The following is a 23239-nucleotide window of genomic DNA, read 5'->3' as shown; positions in this document are numbered from 1 at the left end:
TGACTTTCGTGGCTGGGGGGATCATAATTTTGCAACCCCATTTGCCTCTCTCTCTACAGCCCCTCTCTCCTCCTCTGCTTCCTTTTTGTTCAAGGAAGTGTTGCTCAAGCAAAGGCTCTGGGTGTTTAAAAATAAAGCAGACAAATACGGAAAACACCACAGAACCTTCAGCCAAGGCATCTCTCCCTGACCTGACCTCGGGTGTCTCTCAGCTGTTCTTACTATTCCTTTCCATCACATTAAGACTGTGTTTAAAATTGAAAATTGCTTCCTTTAATCTTCTTTTTCCTCTCCTATGGATAAGCTGTGCCCTAATAGAATGGAGATCAGCTGGATATTGTCTTCCCATACTGAAAGGTATGTATTGTTTGTAATGTATTTATTATTGGAAACTAGCCATCAGGCAATGGAGGCACTTCTGTTTTCACCTTGTTTGCCTGCCATCCTGTGACCCTTGTTTATCTTTCTACCCCTCAGTCTCCTGATGGATGTCCCTGCTCTCCATGCTCTCCAAGAGACGCAGCTTTCAGAAGATGGCTTTTGTGTTTTCACTAGACTTTTTCCATGATAGCAAAACACCTTCTAACTCTTTCAGACTTGATGGTTTCCCTGAGTCCATATGATTGAGATTTTCCACAGAAGAATCCAGGAGTGCTGATTGTTCCTCCCTTGTTTAGAAATCCCTCTCATATTTACTCTGAAGATTCCTGAAGTTTTGTGCTAGTAAGTGCAGGGCTTTTGATGGGGCCCATGTTTCTGTCTCATGAACTATACTGTAGAGTGTTCTATACTCAGAAGTTAAAAGCTTGAAGGCCCAGACATCCAAAATTTGGCAGGATATCTAAGCACTTGCATTTTAGATTAACGTGTTTTAAGGAAGGTAAACTTACCAAAATATGCACACCAAGAAGAGGGATGGAGAGTGGCAAAAGGTGTACTTTTATGTAGGATCATGCTCACATGTCTTCTTTGCTACAGCCCATGACCTTGAGCAAGGCACTTGTTGGAAGTTGAGTCATCACTTTTGAATCAGTAGACCTATACTGATGAAGCCTTGGCTCAGTCTCTGCTTTAGGGACCACAGATCAGGAAGGACTTTATTTCCTATTTCTCTGCCTTTAGTCTAAAGCCTGTGATATATGAGCTCTGCTGGCTGCCTCCAAGGTGCTTTATGGAGGGATTCCTGCTCTGCTAGACTGTCTGGGAAGGTGGTAGCATGGACTCTCTGCACTGCTGCTGATTAGCAGGAGCCTGTGGACTGACATCCCCAAGGGGCCTGATGAGGGCATCTCCAGTGATTCTGATGTTTTACATTGCACAAACCAAACCTCAGTGAATCCATCAGTAGAATGAATCCTGGAGGTGTAACTTGGATGGAAATAGCGTAAACCAATTTTTATGAATCCCTACACCTGTGAGAAATATCATTGCAAGAAAGAATTGGTAATGATCTAATAATTTCTATGATCACCTGTGATTTGCAATGAACTAAGCCTGAAAGCCACCACCAAATATATTTTTCAAGGAAGAAAGGATTTCAGGAATGAAGAACAAACTTAGTGTTGTTTTTTCACAATCGTGGCCTGTGTAAGAATGCAGATGTGTCTAGATCTGCTTCATTCTGCTAGTAAAGGTGGTTTTGTGAGGTGCTGACCCAAAATAATTGTATATTGATTGGATGAGAAGATAAAACAGGTATGGAGGAGGACGATAGCAGGTCCTTATTTCAATTGCTGGGTTAAGGATTTGGATCAAGTCAGTTCTCTGGTGCTGGGATAGAACACCACAGGTTTATCTGCCTGGCAATCTTGGATGTGTCCCAAGACATCTCTGGGAACATGTCAGGTATGTCCTTGGGGAGCAAAGTCATTCCAGGTGATGCAGAGATGTGTACCTGTGGCATGAAGCTGTGTCAGGAGAGGACTGGGTTAGATATCAGGAAAATGATTTTCATTCAGAGGGTGGTCAAGCACTGGAACAGGCTCCCCAGGGTAGTGGTCACAGCACCAAGCCTGACAGAGCTCCAGAAATGTTTGGTCAGTGCTGTCAGGCACAGGGTGTTATTCTTGGGGCTGTCCTGTGAAGGGCCAGCAGTTGGACTCAATGATCCTTGTGGGTCCCTTTCAACTCAGGATATTCTGTGATTCTGTGATCTTGCATGGGAGGTTTGCAGTTCTCTGGTAGTGCTATGCTATCTCGAAGCCTAGGCTGTGGGTTCCAGGGGCTGCAGCAGGAAGGCTCCTCTTTCACTTTTAGCAGCCACTTTTTGCAAGCAGGATTGGCAGAGTAAAATCCAGGCTCTCCCTTGTGCTTGCTAGGACTTGCTGAGATCCATGTTCAAGGGAAGGCAGCAGCAGCTGGGAGTGAGAATTCATAGGCACCTGCCTTGTTGGGTGCACAGCTCCCGGGCAGTGCATGGATGCTTCTCTCATGCAAAAAGATTCATGTTGAGGGGAAAGAACAGTGATGGAGCTTCAGGTTTCTCAAGGGCCCAGAAAATTCAGTAGTGAGAAAGGTATTGGTTGGAAGCCATGTCCTGTTTGCCCTGCTACTCACTGACACAAAGGGCAGCTTGCTTGGGGCTTGCCTGGTTTTTATTGGTTTAATTGATGAGGATGTGGTTCTGGCCAATGCAAAACTTTTAAGCATTTGGGCTGGATTTAGTTGAACTTACATAAGGGAAGTGTGTTTTATGTCCAGATCACTGAAGTGATTCATTCTGAAACTTCTGAAGTGGAATATGTTCCTTGTGTCAGGCTAAAGTCACAGGGAGGTGGTATCAATTGCAGCACCAGAATGGAAATGGGAATACCTGTATTGGGCTGCACTCCCTGTGTGTTTACTCTGAGACTTCTGTCTTTCTGCTCAGTTTTAAAAGGAGAGCTCTGTTTTGGGCTTCCTGTAGCCCAGGGAGTCAGGCCCTTCTTCAGGAGGAGGGAGCGAATGGCTTAAATTCATACTATGAAGTAGAAGACAAGATCCCCTGTATTTCAGCAAGCCCTGGAGTTGTTGGGAGGTGAGTGCTGCTGCTTCTGTGCTGTTTCATAATGAACTCCCTTTGAGACTTTTGCCTTTTGCTGTCTAAAATCCCTGAAAATGCAATTGACTTCCTATTTGTTTAGTGGAATTGTTGATGAGGTCACAGCAGGATACCAGATCAAGTACCAGGGGAAATGTTGGTTGCTCAGACAGCTCTGATGGGAGTTTGCTTTCAGGCAAGGTGTGAGAATATAGCCTGTTTACAAATACCTAAGTACAGTCAGCATATTCCACTCTTTTCCTGGAGACTTTCTTCTGTCCCATGCACACTTACTTGCTACAATTTCAGCTATTGTGTTTTCTCCTTCCTATGATCAACTCCTATCTGACACCTGTTGCTGTTAAATATTTGCTGTGTTCCTCTTCTGAAGGCTGGGTAGCTGCAATGTCAGCAGGAAAAATTACAAGTGTGCATGCACCACCTGGCAAGCAGCAATCTCTGAGGAAGATTGCTGTGGTCTGGAGCTGTCCCCTGGTACAAACACATATTTTATTCAGCCCATAAGTGAGAAGTGGTCTCGTTTTCTAATGTAAATACAGGGATACTCAAGGAGGAGCCTGCTGACCACAAATAAGGGAGGTTCAGTGAAATTTAAAACTAACACATGCAAATGGTGGTTTTTTCCAACACCAGTTTAATTGTACACCTTGGAAGATTGTTTGAAGCCAAGAACCTAATAAGATCCAGGAAGGAACTCAGTATTTAGGCAGTTATCAGGAGTATATGACTTACCATAATCCACAACAGATTTGGAGAGAATATATAATCCATTTTACTGTGCTTGAGCAGTTCTTGAACTGATGGAGACTGGGTGCATTTTTCCACACCAAGATGCTGCAGAGCTCCTTGTGCTCTCTTCAATATGTAATTTTTGCCATGTTTGAGAGGCACAGCTTGTCTGGTTTGATTCTTGCCTGTTTCATCAAAGGTCTAAGTATTAAGCCAGGGATCCACTTCCAGCAAACTTTAAGGTCTCAGCTTTAGCTGCAATGCTGGCTGTGTGCCACAGAGTGCCTAATTAATCTGCTAATGATTTGGCTTTTCAGTGGTCACAGCATGAAAGACAACTTTCAACAAAATAGCAAAGTCTTTTGCTATCCAAGGTGCTCAGAGCTGCAGAACCTCCTGATGAGCTGTAGACATTTGTGTAGAAGAGAGTGAAGCCCGAAAAATTGCCTGGTCAGCATGTTTTATGGATCTTGGTCTTAGGACCCTGTCAGGAAGGTGGTCAGGGAGCAGGGTACAGCCTGGGAGGAGATCTGGAGCTGACTGCAGGGGTGTCACCAGCAGTCAGGAGTGGCCCCATGGGATTTGCAGGTGGTGGGAAATAAGGCAGTGATGGGTGAACACTGGACACAGCTTTATATAATGGCACAAAGATTGGATTACATGGACAAATGAAGGGCTCTGTTGGCTGGAGAGAAGATTTGTCTCTTGACTCCTTTAAGTGCTGCGTAAGGTGTTGCTAGCCTGAATGCAGCCAGGGGCACGTAGCAGTCACAGGGCAGTGTAGGCTGAAGTCAAACCTTGCTGAAGGAGCAGGCAAAGGAATGAGCATCTAAAGAAGGGGAAAGAAGGCACCAACTGGTGTGCCACATATAGCACACGGCTGACTTAGCACTTGTGCCACGTTGTCCTTCTGCTCAAGGTTTTCTAATTCTGTCCCAGACGATGTCAGTGTCCCTCAGCAACTGGCAGCAGCACATACAAGGCATTCCCTGGAGAGCCGAGGAGTGTCTCAGTCAGCCCCCGCCTTGCCCCAGGAGGGCTGCCTGAGGGGGGAGCAGTTTCCTGAAGGTGTGTCTGCTTCTCAGCCTTGCCTGGATGACTTGTGGCTCCCTTCAACCTCATCTTTGGGAAGCTCACCTTCCTCATGCCATTATTCCCTGTGGAAGAAAGTGTCACCGAAGAGCTCTTTGCAGTTTGCTTTCCACTGTCCTGTAAAGTTTCCAGTTATTTTTTTGGCACCTTGGTTTCCTCATCATGAGCACCAGTTTATAGATCACTGAGCAACCAGGCTCTGAAATGAAAGTGCCTGGCTAAATGTACCAACAGTATGCATGAACAGAGGGCGATGGAGGCAGAAAGTGTGCATTGAATCCCACCAGGCAGGACTCTCTACCAAGGACAGCACTAGCTGGCAGGCCTGGAGGGGTACTATGTAGTTAGAAACATAACCATTAGGCACTGGATCAGATGTTAAATTCTGCGTGCTCTCTCACACTGAGCAAGATAAAATCCCCTTGGTGCTGCTTTGGGAAATTGGGATTCCTGTGTCTTCAGAGCTCCACAGCCTGTGTGTGAGCTGCAGAGATTCCCTTGCCTTTTCCTTCCTCTCTTTTCCCAGGAGCATACAGCAGAGGATTTAAATTACTGCCATTTAGAATGATCTGTCTTTCTCGGGTCCCCTTTTAATCTACTAGGAGATGGAGTGACTTCAGGCTTGGAAAGGGCATTGAAAGATAGCTCAGTATCTGGCCCGGACTCCCCACATACCTGCATTGCCTGGAAGGTTTCATTATGACTTATGGGGCATCAGCCTCTTTCACTTTTTTCTTCTCCCTCTCACTTTTGACACAAAGTGCTCCAGGTCTTGAGTCAGACCAGGAACCAAAGGACTAACTGGCTTAATGTGATGTGGTTTAAGTTTTGCTGATTTCTGTTAGGGATCAACCAGGCTGGAAATTTAACAGAACTCAAAGGTCTTACCTGTTTTTGGGAAATCTGGTGCTATCACAATCTAAACTTCTTTTTCTCTTCAGTCATTATTAAGACTTCTCAATGAGGTATGGATATCTTTCAAGACCTGGAGCTTGGAGATACGAGCATCATTCTCTGAAATCCTATATTCTCTGTCCCTGTCACTGGAATCCTGTCTTTGCCAAGCACACAGTCTGCATTTGCTTAAATACTGCTAAAAGCCCAGACATTCCAAAATGTGTTTAATACACTGGACCACCCTGTTGTTGAATTACCTGCATGATTCTCGCTGTTGTGTTAGAATTTAAGTGGTATGTAGCTCAGTCGTATGCAAACCTTGAGACAGCCCAGCAAGAATGAAGACATAGGAACCAAAATTTTTCAACTATTTCCATGTTTAGCAGTAAGTACTTTGGATTTATGAAACCTGTGTAGGTTTCACATAGTACTTGTGCATTTTGAATCATATCCATGGAGATGATTGTCTTGGGGAGAGGTGGCCATACCTACATTATCATACGATCAATCACATTATACATATCTCAGAAAGCTGTTTTAAGAATGTAAGTAGCATTGTCAAAGCTTATTAAGCCCTGATAGAGTCGCCACAAATATCTAGGATTTACCTGTGCCACAGTTGTCTGAGACAACACAAATGAACATAAAGCATTTGATGAGCTCCTCTTTTCTCATGAATCACTATGATAATGTTTCTAAGCACCCTGTGTAAAAAGTGTCTGTATGCAGAGAAGTGACATGGAAAGATGGAGCTGACAGTTTGGGATGTTTGGGAGTTTGAGGTTATTGTGTCTGGTGGCAGTGTTCCCTCTGGCACTCCCAGATGTCGCATCCCTCTATAATTGATGCTGTACCTTTGGTCCAGCCTCCCAGCCATCCCAACTCAATGGTCTCTCTGAACTTATATTCTTCTGTACCATTAACAGGTGCTTTCTGGTGGCACTGTATCCTTTTATCCCAGCAGGATGTTCATTCCCAGTGCTGAGCCCATGGCTGGAGAGGTGTCTTCCACCCAGCAGGCAAAGGAGGCTGCAGGCAGGGCCTGGCAGGGTTTTCTTGTACTTCTCCAACCAGTCAGGAGTAAAGAGCCTCCTTTTAGAAATGTCACAAGATGACAATGTGTGTCTCTTAATGCTTTTAGTGGGAGAGGGGAGACTCAGCAACCAGTCGTGCTGCAGTCCAAGGTGAGAGAGCACGCAGTGAACTTCCTTTTTTCAAGGAGACAGGAAGGTCACTGCAGCCAGTGATACAATGGATAAACCTGGCCAAGCTGTTTAAAACTAGCTGGGATGGAGCTTGGCCACCTGTGCTCTGCTCTTAATGTTTGTATGTTCGCTCTGTGTGTGAAAACAAACTTGTTGAAGGACTGCAAAATCTTCCCATTGAAGCTGCTCCTCAGTGCAAGTCTGTTTTTTGGGGAGCAGTGATGTAGATGTAAGAAATGTCTTTCCTTCAGGGTCTGTCAAGAAGCTATGCTGGCTCTAAATAGACTGCTGCTGCTGCACTCCTAATTTAGCTGTAGGGAGGCAAGTGACATGGTGATGCTCAAGAATGTCACTTTGCTTCTTGTGTGACCTATGAGATCAGAGGTTGTTAGGAGATACACAGTTACTCCTGCAGAAGGTGCTGCTGGATACAGGAGGTGGAAATCCTGTGGGATTGGGCAAGATGTCAAAACACAAGGGATGAAGGACCCTCTGGGAAGGTCTCTGGCTATAGGGAGTGAGTGAACACCTTGAACACCCTACAAAAGCTTTGTTTGTGCCTGGAGTTTGGCAGCCGGTGCAAGATGCCTATGCCTCTGCCTGAAGCCCTTGCAATTATTATCTCTAAAGCTGCAATTTCATACAAGACACTTGTAATCAGGTGTTTAGTGGTCTCTTAGAGTGCAATATAAACAAGGCTTATATTTCAGCCCCTTCTGTTTGAATAGCTAGCCCTGAGAGCCTTTCTTCTGCTTGTTAAACTTTCGTCAGTCAGATGTTTGCAATATGAGATGCTTCACAGATGCCAGAAAGAGGCTGATGACATACTTTAGAAGACTGTTACTCCCAAAAGTAGTTCAAAAATGCCTGTTATTGTTATCGAATACTTTCCCTCAAACTCATCATCTCAAGCAACTCCATTAAGCTGATAGAACTGCAACAGCTGGCTGTGGGTTGCTTTGAGTGTACGTACAGGTTTTTTAACACTTTGCTTAGAAGGTTATTTCTACCTTTTTGCTTGAGAAATATTGGATCCTAGAAGTGGGAACAGTAAGTGCAGCTGGACCCTAAGTGCCAAAGCTGATCTGGGTGATTGTTTATAGCAAAGACAATTCAAGTCACAGTGGGAAGGAAATACAGTGGAAGGCAGCTTCACTTCTGCAGTTCTGGGGGTTGTGAAATAGGAGGGAGATTAGGTCCTGACAGGTTATGCTGCATGAAAGAGTTGTCTAACACAAAACCCAATGTCATGAATTCTTTAAATCTGTTGTACTGCAGTGAACACAAGCCAGTGCATCCCCTTCAGAATCTGTTGTGAAATCGTTTCATGCGTGTTCATTTTTGATTTGTCCTTGTGAATGTTACATACAGGTAACGACTGATTATGTTCTTTTATTAATTCTTATTGTGTTTAAGTGAGTTGGCAGGGACAAAGGAAATTGCTTAGATTTAAATTGCAAGCTTTTGAGGGCTTAGTATTTGTATAGCAGTTTTAAAAGATATCATCTCCTAGTTTCAATGCTGTTCCCTGCAATGAGTGTGCAGGTTTCTTATTACAGAAAAATCATCTTGAGATAGTTGGGGGATGTGAGAATCAAGGCATCTGGGAATGTGGCTGTGGCTATCTAACCTTTCCCTTGTTGGATGTGTCTCCCAAAGGATGGGAAGTAATGTAGTGTTAATAGCCTCCTGCCAGTGCCTTTCCTCCTTCTTCCTGAGTTGAATGTCAGTTTAACACAGCCTTTATAAGGGTACCTTGGAGTGGGGGGCTGTTCTACGTTTAATAATGTCATAATAACCAGCCTGAGAGGTGTGAGGTTGGAGTATCGCATTTGTGCCTGCTGCTGTTGGAGATACCTGTCTCCCATTTGTGGTTTTTATGATCTGAAAGGAATTGAGACTCTCAGTCTCTTGTAAAATTAGATGGAGCTTATGTTTCTTCAGAGCATCACTGTAATCTCTGCCATTTTCTCTTTGCATCTCTTTTTTCTTTTTCTTTTCTGTTTTTTAACCTTCTTGCAGTTCCCATTTTGTTGCCATTATGGAAGCAGAATTTTTATCTATCCTTTTCAAAGGTGCAATTTCTACAAAGATTTGTCTAGTGTTTTTATAATTTTAGCAGTAATTAAAAAACCATAATCAACTCTGTCTGCTGTGGGTTTTAACACTTAATACAAGTGTGCTGATAATCCTGGGTAGCATGTTTGCTTCTCTGTCTGAGGGTGGTGAATGCTAAAAAGCACCTTGCCCCCACTCCCAGCGCATGTCATTTAGCAGATCTGCTTGCTTCACAGTAGAGTTCAAAACTGACATTCCTCAATTCCTAATCAACTTGACAAGTCCCACAGTCCTGTACTTTCAAAAGGAAGGAGAAACCTGAAGACACAGCACAGTTGTGAACCCTCACTCTTGTGGTCTGCTGCTGGGAGGAGGAGCAGTGTGTTTGCTGCAGAGGGATTAAACAGCTGAAGAAAATAGTCCAGTAGAAAGTGGCAGCGGCAGCTCCTGGGAGAAGACGACATCTGCCAGGAGGAATGTGTTGTTGGCAGCTTCAGGCACTGAGGATTTTTTTTCCCTCTGGCACAAACCTGCTTTTCCTGTCAGCCTTTGCTCAGTAATGAGGATGGTAATTGTTATTTATTGGACAAGGATTTCAGCAGTCACAAGTGATTTTGAGAGACTTAGTCTTGGGTTTTCAGAAAGCGATGCACACTCTCCTCTCAAAAAAAACCAAACCACCCTGTGGCCTCCTGTCACGGATTTTTAAGCTGAATGTCCTCCAAATCAAGGTGTCTCAACTCACTTCATTTTGGAAATCAGTTACTACAGGTGAATTTCAAAAGAGCAAGTGATGGCTAAGTCTGTTTCTAATAATGTCTCTGGAACCACAAAAACATGTGTTATGCTGTACATTGTGTGTTGCATGATTAGGATTTAAACTAAAGAGGAAAAGATCCTAATGGGAAATGGTGGTAAGAGGAGGACACAAGCAGACACAAATACAGGCAGGCAGTCTGGTAAGTGGGTTCAAGGCATAGGAAGAGCTAGGAAAATGTGTAAACACAGAATTTTGGTACCTTGTACCTTGAAATGTTATCATCTGCAAATACTGGGATGTTGAATTGATGGGAACAGTTAAACAAGGGTCTGGCACAACATTTTCTGTTCTGAGTTTTGGGAGCAATTCAAGTCTGCACAGTGGCCAGATCATGGGTCCTGAATCCCCATCCCATGAGACAGAAGAAGATGCTCGACCCCTCTGGAAAGCAAAGATACGGGGAATTTCATTACTTCCAGTTCACTTTAAGAAGCTCACAGTTCAGTTTGTTTTCCAGTTCCCTGTTCCAGGGTTTGAAAAGTCTTCTAGTATGCCTGTTTTTTTTCTTAATTCATTTAGTCCCAGCTGGAGGATGGTGCTTTTCACCTTTCTATGGCCATTGCAAACTGCCAGTTGGATTTTTGTGTGTTGTCTTTTCTTCCAGCCCTAAATTTGTGCCCATGAAAGCCTTCTAGCCCTGTGTCATATCTAAAGGTTATGTCCAGTGATTTAGCTGGAGCTGAAGAAAATGTGCCCAACAGCTATTGGGCTCTTGGGGTGCCTGACCTGCTGTAGAACAGATGGCCAAGAGATCCTTGCTGTTTTTAACAGCTCTCTGAGACTCTTGGCCAGTCTTTGTGGTACCCTTAACTGTAACTCAGTTTTCACAAAGGCAAATGACCTTTGCAGCAGTTAAGTAAAGCGTCTCAAACTTTCATGGTCCTTTTAAGGAGCTAGTGACAGTTTCTGTGCTGGTGGGCTGTGCATTCCTTGGGTTCAAACGGCATGGCCTTGCATGTGTGCAAAGGACATCCAAACAAATACTCAGCCTAGTTCTTTGTGACCTACCTTCATACGGCACATCTCCTGCAAGCTTCCAGGGCTGGGCATTGCTGGCTGGGAGCAGTGAGGTTTTCTGCCCACCTTTCCCCCTCTGGCTGAACTGGCAGGTCTGGCCAGAGGCAAGATGAGAATTCTGCAAAGGCTAAAGGGCCGGCAGCTATCTGAGACATGGGATGCTACCTTCTTCCTGATCACTGTGAATCCAGCCAGAGCTCATGTTCGTGCCGTGGCAATACTTTCCCGACTCTGAAGTACAGGGAATAATCAATGGCAGAGCATGATGATAATTGTTTAATCAGGTGAGAAATTATTCACATGTTTCTTCATCTGAGAAATGAAGTGCTTCTGTGAAGACCTTTCATTTCCCAGACTCTCTTTCACAAGACTCAGAAGGACATAATATTATAGCTGTAGAATTAATTTTGCATTGCTTTGTTCTATATTTGTGTATTTGGAGTTTTAGGTACTGATTTCTTCCTCAGTATCTTTTGAGCATTTTCTAAGTGCAGTAAAAATGCTCCTCTTTGTAGTGTTGATGCCATGAAGATTTTTTGCCTTTTCTTTTATAGCCCTATTATACCTTTTTTACAACTTCTGTATTCTTAGTGCTTTTTGCCTACATTCTTGGACTTGTTTGTCAAGCTAAGAGACTAAACGTTTTAGAAGCTTCGTAGCTAGGGATCAGTGTGCCCCAGACCCCAAGGTCCTCTCCAGAACACATTCTGTAAACCAAGATAGAACCATCCAGGGGAAGGTTCCTTGGGGAGGGGGTCTCACTTGAGCCTCTCATTGGGGAATCTTTGATAAATATGCTAATTAATAAGATCTATAATGTTACACCCGATCTTTTGGGGGAGGGCATTTGGCGTGGTACATTTCGATGCATATGACCTGGGCATGTGCACCTAAGGATCCTTAAAATAAATACCAAGGTAAAATCCCTTTTTCCCTTCTAACCGTGTATGACTCTTGATTTCAAGACCAGGAAAAGGCATCAGTTGCTGGCGACCATGAAGGGACCCTAAAGACCTTGAAACTCGCAGTCTTGGGTTGGAACACATCTTGCTTTGCCCCTCTCTTTGCCGGCAAATTACAGAGGGGCCGGAGCCACAGTCTAAGACTGTGACCAGGACTTCAGGACCCAGCATGGAAAGGCAGAAGCATGGAAAGAGAGGTGAGTGAAAAGGGGATCGATATTATCGAGATTGCGCTAGCACTAGGGAAGGAGATCTCGGAGGGGGTTGGAAAGATTGGGGCACAGAAGCCCACAAAAGGGGAAAGCTTAAACTTTTTCCTGCAAAGTGTGGAAAGGAGGGGACGCCCTCCGTGGAGTCCACAGGAGCCCAGAGGCTGCACCCTATGCAGCTGCAGGAGTGGCTCAGAGGTTGGTTGGTTGGTTGGTTGGGATGTTGGGAAACTGTGGGTTTGAATCCTGTTGAGACCAGATTTTCACGCGTGCACATTTACTGTTTGCTGAAACTAGTTGCTTTTTAGTATTTTAAAGTGCTGTTTTGAAGTGTTTGTGTAGTAACCTAGATAAACTGCCCGGGAAGTTGGAATTCCGAGGCCAGATTGCAGGCTGAATTCTGGAGTTAAAAGCTTCCCTCTGGCAGAGTTTTTCTGTCTGTGAGCAAACATGGGTGGTGTTTTTTCAGATGAAAATGAAAAAATCCCTTCTAACAGCCCATTGGAATTGATAATAAAACACTGGAGATGGCTGACAGGGCGAAAAACTACTTTGGACAGCTGAGAATTGATCAGACTGTCCACACGGGTTTGGCTGACTTTAAAATTAAGTCAAGGAAATCGTCCTCGCTATGGGAGTTTGGAAAGTGACATCATTACTGACCTGATGGTAGAATTGAGATCATTACGTAGGTTTGATGAGCTAAGATATGCAGAACTTTTTACTGTGTATCTGAACAGGGAAGAAGCATATGTAGTAGACAAAAGTAATATGGAAATGACTTTGAGGAGGAGAAAGGGAAAGAAAAAGCCGCAACAAGCTAGCTTGTATAATAATACGGACAGAGAAATCGATATGACAGATCTAGATATCATGGCCCCCCAGCTTTGCGCGATGGGGAGGGGTCTCCCCACCCTGTTCAACCACCAGGGCAGCCCGCACAGGTGGGGGTGGGGGCGGGAGCTGGAGGGACAGTGGCTCCGCCGTCGCCGCCGTCGCCTCCCCTGCCTCCGCCACTGTCCGAGCGGGGGCAGGGGAGGGAGCGAGCGGCCAGCTCCAAGTCAGAGGAGCGGCGTGGAGCCTCCCCCGCCCCAGCTTCGTCAGGGGCGGAGGGCGGGCACAGAGGTGGGAGAGATGCAGGTATGCCACCACCCCCTGACAGCTCCAGAGGCAGAGACGGGGAAGGGGGAGGGGAAGGGGCAGGCTGGCCACCTTTCCCCGAGTACCCCAAACACGGAAGTGAAGGCAGAAATGGACACGGGCAATTGCGGCGGCATTCCCCGGTACGGAGAACCGCAAGTTTCCAAGCCAGAGACAGGAGGAGCCGCTCGCTCTCCCCACCCTGCGGCGCGGCCAACATTAAAGCTGAGGGCAGACGGGATGGCCCCGACCCAGGCGGCTCTTGCAGAACTAGGGACGGGAGCACCTGCTTGCAGCCCCTGCCTCCCTACCCCTCCACTGCCGCAAAAAGCAAGACAGTTCTTCATCAACATTTGGCTGCAACAATCTTTAAAACCAATGAAGCAATTTCAATCAAAAGCGAATGGGATGATTCTGATGCAGATGGTTCTCACGAGGAGGGTGGTAGAAGAAGGGGCAGGATAGCCCGAGAAGCTATGAAAGCAGTCAGTCCCGTCGCTAAACACACAAGGTCCAGAACAGATAAAGGGGGGGAGGAAGAACTTGCGTTAGAAGCACCTCTGAGACAGGCTGTGGGAAATCAAGGAGTGATTTATATAAAGACGCTGTTTTCCCTCGGAGAATTACAGCAGTGGAAAAACTCAATTTGGAAGTACAGGGACAACCCGGAGAGAGTAGCTATGTGTGTAGAAATGGCCATAAAATCCCAAAATCCAGATTGGGATGATCGAAATGTTATGCTAGATGAATTATTGGATAAAACAGAGAGAGAAATGGTCAGATAGCTATATAGCTATATCTGCTATAGAAACTCAAATTGCAACTGGGAGTCTCCAAGGGTCAGTTAATGATATCTATCCCCTAGCAAACCCTGGCTGGGATCCCAATGTCCCAGAACAGATGGAAAAGCTGAAGCGATACCAAAAATGGGTGGTTGTTGAGTTAATATCATATTCTGTGTTAAATACTTGAAAAGGTAAACTGAGTCAAGACACTGTGGATGTGATTGGAGCTACAGGGGTAAGTGAAACAAGGCCTTTTCTCCAACCTTTAAAATTTAAATTGGGAAAACACTGGGTTACTCACCAGTTCCTGTATATGCCAAATTCCCCAATGTCATTGTTAGGCAGAGATTTACTGGAAAAACTGGAAGCAGAAATTAAGTTTTCCAAGGAGGGGGGAGTGAAAGTTATAATCCCAGAATCTAAAATTATTGAAGCAGCTGCTATACTTGTACAGGAATGCCATGGAAAAATTCCCAAGGAAGTTGAAGAGGCTGTCATTCAAATAGTGTGGGCAATGATTCTCCTGGGAGATCCAAAAAAGCTGAACCTGTGACTATTACACTCAAAGCAGGGGCTACATCAGTAAGGCAAAGACAATATCCTCTGAAATTAGAAGCTCGCAAGGGATTAGTACCTGTGATTGAAAAGTTTCTCAAATTTGGGTTGTTAGTGGAATGTGAATCCAGGTACAACACACCAATCTTGCCAGTAAAGAAAGCTGATGGTAAAAGCTACAGGTTGGTACAGGATTTGAGGGAAATCAACAAGATTAACAGAGGACATACACCCAGTGGTAGAGAATCCTTACACACTTTTGACAACACTAACAAATGAATTAGGGTGGTTCACTGTTTTAGATCTCAAGGATGCCTTTTTCTGCATTCCTGTGCATAAGAATATCCAAGAACTTTTTGCTTTTGAGTGGGAGAATCCTGAAACAGGGAGAAAGACTCAGCTCACCTGGACAGTTTTACCACAAGGATTCAAAACCAGCCCAACCATCTTCGGAAACCAGCTGGCAAAGGAGCTTGAGGACTGGAGGAAACAAGAACCAGGAGGAGCGGTTCTCCAGTATGTTGATGACATCTTGATAGTGGCCAAGACACGAGATGACTGCATCGAGCTCACTGTAAGTCTGTTGAACTTTTTGGGCCAAAGTGGGTATCGGATCTCGAAAGAGAAGGCACAGGTTGCCAGGGAAACAGTAATATACCTGGGCCTGGAAATTTTCCGTGGACATCGACAACTCAGCAGAGAGCGGAAGGAAGCCATCTGTCGACTTCCAGAGCCCCATACCATAAGGGAGATGGTAGGTTGGTGTCGCCTATGGATATCAAACTACGGTATATTGGTAAGACCTTTATATGAGGTCCTTAAAGCAGCTGAAAAAAGGACAATCATGTGGACAGAGAATGCCAGGGCTGCATTTAAACAGCTGAAACATTCCTTGATGTCAGCCCCAGCTCTGGGGCTGCCTCACTTGACTAAACCTTTTGAACTCTTTACACATGAGCGACTGAATGTTGCTCTGGGGGTACTGGCACAGCACCTTGGAGACCAGCGAAGAGCTGTGGCCTGTTTCTCAACACAACTAGACAATGTAGCCCAGGGTTGGCCAGGATGCTTGAAAGCTGTGGCAGCAACAGTCCTTCTGATACAGGAGGCCTGTAAATTCACCCTTGGACAGCACATTGTCGTGTATGTACCCCATGCAGTGATAAATGTGCTGGAGCAAAAGGGGGGACACTGGCTCTCCCCTAGCAGGATGCTCAAATACCAATCTGTGTTATTAGAACAGGATGATGTTACTCTAAAGACAACTTCTGTGGTAAACCCTGCGATATTTTTATCATCCACATTACTTGACAGTGTGCCTGAGCATGATTGTTTGCAGACAATAGAGGAAACTTATTCCAGCAGACCAGACCTGAAAGATGTTCCTTTGAAGGATCCAGACTGGGAATTGTACACTGATGGAAGCAGCTTCATGAGAAATGGTAGGAGGATGACTGCTTATGCTGTAACCACCTCAGATAAAATCATTGCGGCAAAAGCCTTGCCTCCAGAGGAATCATCTCAGAAAGCTGAACTCATTGCACTAACGAGAGCTCTAGAACTGAGTGAGGGGAAGAAGGTGAACATATGGACTGATTCCAAATATGCCTTCAGTGTTGTGCATGCCCACGGAGCTATTTGGAAGGAACGTGGCCTGCTGACTGCTCAAGGTAATGAAGTTAAGCATGCTAAACAGATTCTTGCACTTGTACAGAGCATTTGGAAGCCTACGGAAGTGGCTATCATGCATTGCAAGGGTCATCAAAAAAGGAAAACAGCTCCTGAACTGGGAAATCGTTTTGCTGACAAAACAGCAAGGGGGATTGCAGAAAAAGGCATTTTTGCAGTGGTACCACAGAAAGAGATAGATTTGTCATCATTTACCCCAAAATACGATCAGAGAGATCACAAATTAATAAAGTTCCTTAAGGCTGAAATCAAAGAAGGTGGGTGGGCTGTTACCCCAGTAGGACAAGTCGTAGTTCCATCTCTGATCCTTTGGGAAATAGCCCAAGCAGAGCATGAAAGTACCCATTGGGGAACAGAAAATCTCTTAAAACATTTGAGGAAAGTAGTGATAGGGAGAGGGATGACTGATATTGTACAATCTGTAACAAGCAAGTGTGAAACCTGCTGTAAAAACAACCCTGACACAAGCAAGAGAGTTGTGTTAGGAGTCACAAAGACAGGAGATCTCCCAGGAGATTATTGGCAAATAGATTTTGCTGAGATGCCATGCAAAGAGGGATGCAGGTATATGCTGGTACTGGTTGACACCATCAGTGGATGGCCTGAGGCTTTCCCCCATCGCACCAACACAGCAAAAGAAGTAGGGAGAGCTTTGCTCAATCATATAATACCAAGATTTGGGGTTCCTTTGGGAATGTCATCAGATAGGGGACCACATTTTGTTGCAACAGTGGTTGGGGAAGCTAGCAGGATTTTGGGACTTACCTGGGACCTGCACACCATACAGGCCCCAGGCAAGTGGCAAAGTTGAACACATGAACGGGACCCTCAAAACCCAGATTTGCAAGATTTGTCAAGAGACATCCATGACATGGGTTCAAGCCCTGCCTCTAGCCTTGCTGAGAGTCCACACACAGCCAAGGAGAAGGGACAACATCAGTCCCTATGAAATATTATATGGCAGGCCCTACCAGGTTCCACATATCCCAGGGGAAATTCATATGAGAGGTAAAAATGATTTGCAGAAATATTTAATGGCTCTGAGTTCCCCTTTGCAGAAGCTCCAGAGATTCGTCGTGTTATCCAAACCAATAGGATTGGACACACCTGCTCATCCATTCCAGCCTGGAGACTGGGTCTACATCAAGTGGTGGGACAGCGACCCCTTGCAAGCCAAGTGGAAGGGACCATTCCAAGGTTTGCTGACCACTTTTACTGCGGTCAAGGTTGCTGGCAAGGGACCCCGGATTCACTACTCCAGGGTGAAGAAAGCTTCTGCTCCCGAAATCACCAAGAAGACAGAGATACAAATCAGAAAGATGCGGTTTAAACTGTTTTTTGTGTGTTTGCTGTTTGCCCAACTGGTAACCATGGTTCAGGGCTTACCCCATGAATTGCGTAAGACTGTCATCTAAAATGTGTCCAAGGTTCTTATGTGGACCAAAGTGGGAGAATTAAGAAAGATTTGGATGAAATTTGGAAGGGAACTCAAATTCTACATGAAGTAGCTTCTAGAAATAACAAATTTTGATCATATTTTTGATACCCTCACCTTATGGTTACCAAACTGGGCCTGGGTAAAAGAATATTCGTAATAGCTGTAATTGTAGTTATTATCTGTGTAACAGCGTGTGGAGCAGCCAGTTGTGTAAACTGGTTCTGTGGGTAAAGAATAGAGTAGAGACTAGACAATGTAGAGTTTTGTTAGTCTCTAAAATGGGGGAAATGATGCCATGAAGATTTTTTGCCTTTTCTTTTATAGCCCTATTATACTTTTTTTACAACTTCTGTACTCCTAGTGCTTTTTGCCTGCATTCTTGGACTTGTTTGTCAAGCTAAGAGACTAAACATTTTAGAAGCTTCATAGCTAGGGATCAGTGTGCCCCAGACCCCAAGGTCCTCTCCAGAACACATTCTGTAAACCAAGATAGAACCATCCAGGGGAAGGCTCCTTGGGGAGGGGGTCTCACTTGAGCCTCTCATTGGGGAATCTTTGATAAATATGCTAATTAGTAAGATCTATAATGTTACACCCGATCTTTTGGGGGAGGGCATTTGGCGTGGTGCATTTCGATGCATATGACCTGGACGTGTGCACCTAAGGATCCTTAAAATAAATACCAAGGTAAAATCCCTTTTCCCCTTCTAACCGTGTATGACTCTTGATTTCAAGACCAGGAAAAGGCATCAGTGTGACTAATGCAGAAGAAGCATTGTCAGATTTCAAGCTCTAACTGGGGTCCCTCTGTGATGTGCCATGCCAAGAAATAATGAGAAACTCTGCATCAGAGATGCTGGAAAATGAGCAAAAGAAGTGAGAAAAAACCATAGCAGAGAGCAGCCAAATGACTCATTGGAACAGCTTCAGCTTGGCTTTTCTGCTCATTTGCAGACTGAGGAAGGAGACTTGTCTGCTGAGTCCAAGGCAATGCTGTCTCATCTGGGAACCTTTCAAACCACCTCCAGACCTGTTCTCTTTTGATAAAATATGCTGTTTTGAGAATTGTCAGTGTTATGTAGAGATGTTATAAGCATGAGTCTAACTTTTAGTGGGTTAGACCTCCAGCCACTCTAAGTGGATGGAAGCTTTCTCCTAATTCCTAGTGGAGTTCTCAAAGCTGCCTTCAAAAGGGTCGTGGGGGTACTGTCCTGAGCTGACTGGACAGAGGAAACAGTGGGAGCACATCTGGAAATGATGTGTCTGGATGGGGCTTTTGAGCAACCTGGTCTAGTGGAAGGTGTCCCTGTCCATGGCAGGAGGTTGGAACAATATAAGCTTTAAGGTCCCTTCCAACCCAAACCATCCTGGGATTTGGTGACCTTCCTCTCAGACCAGAAGTGGTGGCAGGATGGCATGTGAAACTTCCATCAGCTGAACTTATTAAAGGATGCAGCTCTGCATGGACAGAGCATGAACTGTTTATAGTTGAAAATGTGTTGAGGCTAGTAATGTAGTAGGGTTTTCTTTTTTCCAAATGGTGCAGTTCATTGGGGAATTTATCTGTCATTTACCTAAGGAAGATCCAAGCTGCATGTGGATCATTAAAGAGTTTTGTTCAGGTATATCTAATCCATTTTCTAACTGAATAGTTTGACTGCAACCTCCATACTCTGAGTAATGTGATTCACTCTTCTCGGCCTGGTTTCTTAAGAAGGTGAGGCTCTAGTATTTGCCTTGCTTGTTCATATTTCTGCATTCTTTCAGTGATATCTTTTACTTTTTTTTTTTTACTCTAATTCCAGCAAAATTAGAAAGAAGGAGGGAAATTTGTAGGAAGGTGACTGCCTTCTTTATAGGTTTTGTGAAAATTGCAGCTGGGAAGAGTCCCAAATCAGGTCCTCTTGCAGTAAAATACCTATCATATTTAAAGCAGGAAAATCAAGAAGAGGATGTCAGACCATACTTCTGTTATTACAGAGAAAGTCTATTTCACCCTTGCTGACACCACCTGTCCCAAACTTGGGGTATAGGGAGTAAGTGCTAATATAATTCTCCTGGAGTTTACAAGGCAGTAATTGCACACTTGAATGCATAGACTGTTCAGTGGAAGGCTAAGTGATTTTTGGAATAAGCCGATGAGATTACTGCTGCTGAAAACCAGGGAATTGGGCCTACTGGCATTGTGAATATAATAAAAGAGAAGGGAAGATGATGAAAGATGATTGTTCTGTTTTAAAAAGGGTCTGCATGCTCCCAAACCCCAGTACTCATTTGGGATCCCTACATCAGACTGTCTTCTCCATATGCTTGTAGAGCATGGGGTCAGCCCTCCTGGAATGAGGTATTTCCCAGCCTTGGGGGTTATAAACACCTTGGAGTTTATCCCCTGTGATGATGAACCACCAGGGGTTCCAAAATGCTTCCACTGGCAACTTACCACTTCTGGTCTGGAGCCCAGCTTCTTGCAGATGAATTTTTCAGGCTTGCAAACATTAAGCACTGCAGTCTAATAGGATGGTGAGCATAATTCTGGGAACTGCTGTGCTGTATCTGGATGTGGCTGTCACCTAACTGCCACCTGCTGTAGCTGTCACTCAGGTGGGGTTTGTCCTCTTTCCCATGGTGATAAATGAGCTCTGAATTCTCAACAAGGGTATCCCTGGATGTGGGATATATTTCCATCAAAGGTTGTATGTTATGGTGATTCTCTTGGAGTGTCCTAAAGTTTATTTCTGGAGGTATGTCTCTCTCTATTTTTCAGCCACTCATAAAAATCTGATCAATCCCTTCCTGTCCACTACTGGGGGTGTCAGGATGGAGGCGGAACACCTCATTTACAGAGAAAACTGTTCCAAAAGTCTTCTGGGAATAGGGGAAACCCCTGCAATTAAGGGGTGCTTTGTATGTCCCCTGTGAGGAAGCTGTTTGGCATCACTGTGGTCTCCCCCTCACCACTTAGGGGTATCCTTGAAGAGGGGTATCTATAATAAAAGTTGGCAAAATGGTGGAAATATGATCGACTCCTCAGTCTCATAAAGGCCAGCAGCCGTTACGTGGAACATTTGCTCTTCCCTTGTATGCAGCTCTATACTACAGTGTAACTATTTAAGGGCCTGGCTCCAATGGGGTTTATGGAAAGCAAAATACTACCAGTGGATTAGATTACCGCCTGCAAACGCTGCAAATGCTGCAGCAAACTGCAACTGCTGCAAAATGAGCTTTTCACAAGGGCTACTTGACACGTGTCCTGCTAGCAAGAAATTCCCCGGCCATGAGTAGATGGAGTTAAATGGCTCCTCACAGTCTTGCTCTTTTTTCCCTTCCTAAGGCTTATGAGTTGTTTTTAGTGCTGCCTCTGTGCCTTCTCCATTTCTGTCTGTCTTCCTTGATGCAGGCTTCAAGGGTGGCCAGTCATTAGAGTATCTATTTGTACTTTTTTGGCCAAATTTGTCATCTTTCACCCTCTGGGGTAAGTGAAGGCATTGCAGGGCATCTGAGAGTGAAGGGTGGCTGCAAGTTCTCCTGTCCAGAAAAGAGGGTGGCAAAAACAAATGGCTTTTCTGCCTCTGAAGTTGAGGGATACATGAAAGAGGACTTAATTTTCTCCTTTCCTTTCTGCTGGCACTCTTAGCATCCAGAATGTCCAAATACTGGGAATAGGGTTGTTCATGGGAGTTCCTGAACTTCCTCCTGGAAGTCCTGAGAGCTGAAGGAGGGTTCAGGTTTCCTTGTGATAAGCTGGTTTTGCCTTCCCCCTTACACTGCATTTTGCCTTCTCCTTGCTGTGCTGCTGTAAACTGGATTTGTGAAATGATCCAAAGTACTACCACCCTTCTACCCCAGAAGTGGCAGCATGGAGACAGAAACAAGTGGGTGACTGAGGTAGGGAGAGAGGTAAAACAGAAGTGTCTGCTGCAGAATGAAGAGGCAGGGACCACCATGCTAAGGGTGAAAGCTGGCTTGGGGAACACTTGGGAATACAAAACTTTGTGCGTGAGGCAATAGCAGACTGTCTTGAATCAGCATTTATATTGAGAATAGTTTTGTTCTGCTTTTCCCCAACAACTTTTGAGGGAGTGGGTTTGATGCTGACACAGGAAAAATCCTGCAGGATTCAGAGATATACTGGTCCTCTCTGGGTCTCAGAGCAGCCGTGCATTGCACCTGCCCAGGAGGCAGAGATCTTCATGCTCATCCTCTGCTTTGAAAGGTTAATTATGCCAGTGGGGTGGCACAAGGGTGAAGGGCAATGCTCATCCCCAGACTCCAGATACCATGTTTGCAGTAGTGCCCAGCAACCTTTACAGGCTTGCAGAGCACCACCCAAGCCAAGCAACATCACTTCTGCAGTAGCAACATCCCTGATCCTTGCTCCAGAGCTGGGAAGGAGCTCTCTGAAGCCCAGCTGGTATGTTGCGATATTTTGTAATCTTTTGCAAAGACAGTGAGTGTAGGAGGAATGTAAATACATTTGTCCTAAAGTGAGAGTGGTGGTGCATCTGTTTCCAGTTCATGGTAAGGGGATGTTTGATGAGTGGCATCCTCAGTCTTGGAAGAGTTTGCTTGTTCTTTCAAAAAAACCCAAACAAACAAAAAATGAAAAATGAAACAACAAAAATCTGCCTGTCAGATATTGCTGGGATCCAACCAAGACTTGGTCTTAAGGTCAGGCACAAACAAGCTTATTAGCTACACTTCAAATTTGACCAACTGTTCAAAGTTAAGTAATTCCCCCTGACTCCTACGTTCAGCTGTTGCAGAGGGGCTGGATCCTAAACTGCCCTCAATCAGTTTAAGTCCATGCAGCTCCAGAACTGGCCCACATAAAGGTAAAAAATACCTTTTGCCAAGGTCATTGAACTGTGCTTGGTAAGCTGAGAGGCACAGCTATGGAGATGCTGCAGTATCCATTTACACCATTTGTGACACTGAATTTGGGGGTTTAAGTCTATGTCGGCCTGGGCTTATCTGCTTCCTGCTGCATTAAGAGTGAGTTTGCATGGTAACACTGCACCCCCGCTGTGGACAGAGATCCCCCTGAAAACCTGAAACAGCACATGGCTGAGACCCCCTCACTCCTTGAGGCCCAATTTGTCCCTGTCCTTCTCTGTCCTCATGCATGCCCAAAGCAGGGGGTTGCTTCCCAAGGCAATCAGCAGGTGAGGGAGACCAAGGTTGCTCTAGCCCTGTCGGGGAGAGAGATAGCACTACAAGCCCATCTACAGGAACCATTTCAGCTCTACTAGGCTGGGTTTTTCCCTTGACAAATACCTCAGTGATGAGCCTTGGTACCCTTACACATGTGCCCAGTTGGATTTTCTTGATACTCTTGCCATTTTGGGATGTACCCAATCCCTATAGCATTCTAGGGGGAGGTATGTTTGGTGCAGGAGACTTCAAAGAGCCAAGGGCAACCTGTGGAAAAGGGAGTATTTGACTCTCTATTTACTGCATGTTGAGAGTGGTTGGTGGCAGGGCTTGAGCAATGTCTGTAAAGCCGACGTGGGCTGATAAAGTATTTTCACCCAGTATGTGGAGCATTTCCTTGATAACTTGCCTAAGGAGCATGAGTTGTCCTCCCCTATAGGGAACTTGGGTGG

The 23239-nt window shown here is 45.0% G+C and overlaps 1 long non-coding RNA gene across 2 annotated transcripts; it reads left to right on the top strand.

Annotated features, from left to right (window-relative positions):
- The first annotated feature begins 295 nt into the window (after positions 1–295).
- Positions 296–11863, top strand: LOC116446757. Of its 2 annotated transcripts, none has more exons than XR_004241359.1 (3): positions 296–357; positions 478–723; positions 11824–11863. It is a non-coding gene; the product is annotated as an uncharacterized LOC116446757 (long non-coding RNA). The 2 variants fall into 2 exon arrangements; XR_004241358.1 differs by lacking the exon at positions 11824–11863 and adding an exon at positions 2870–6589.
- Positions 11864–23239: the final 11376 nt, after the last annotated feature.

The sequence above is a fragment of the Corvus moneduloides genome, chromosome 7 (genome assembly GCF_009650955.1).
Source record: "Corvus moneduloides isolate bCorMon1 chromosome 7, bCorMon1.pri, whole genome shotgun sequence".
NCBI classification, from domain to species: Eukaryota; Metazoa; Chordata; class Aves; order Passeriformes; family Corvidae; genus Corvus; species Corvus moneduloides.
This window is presented reverse-complemented; position numbering and strand designations above follow the sequence as displayed.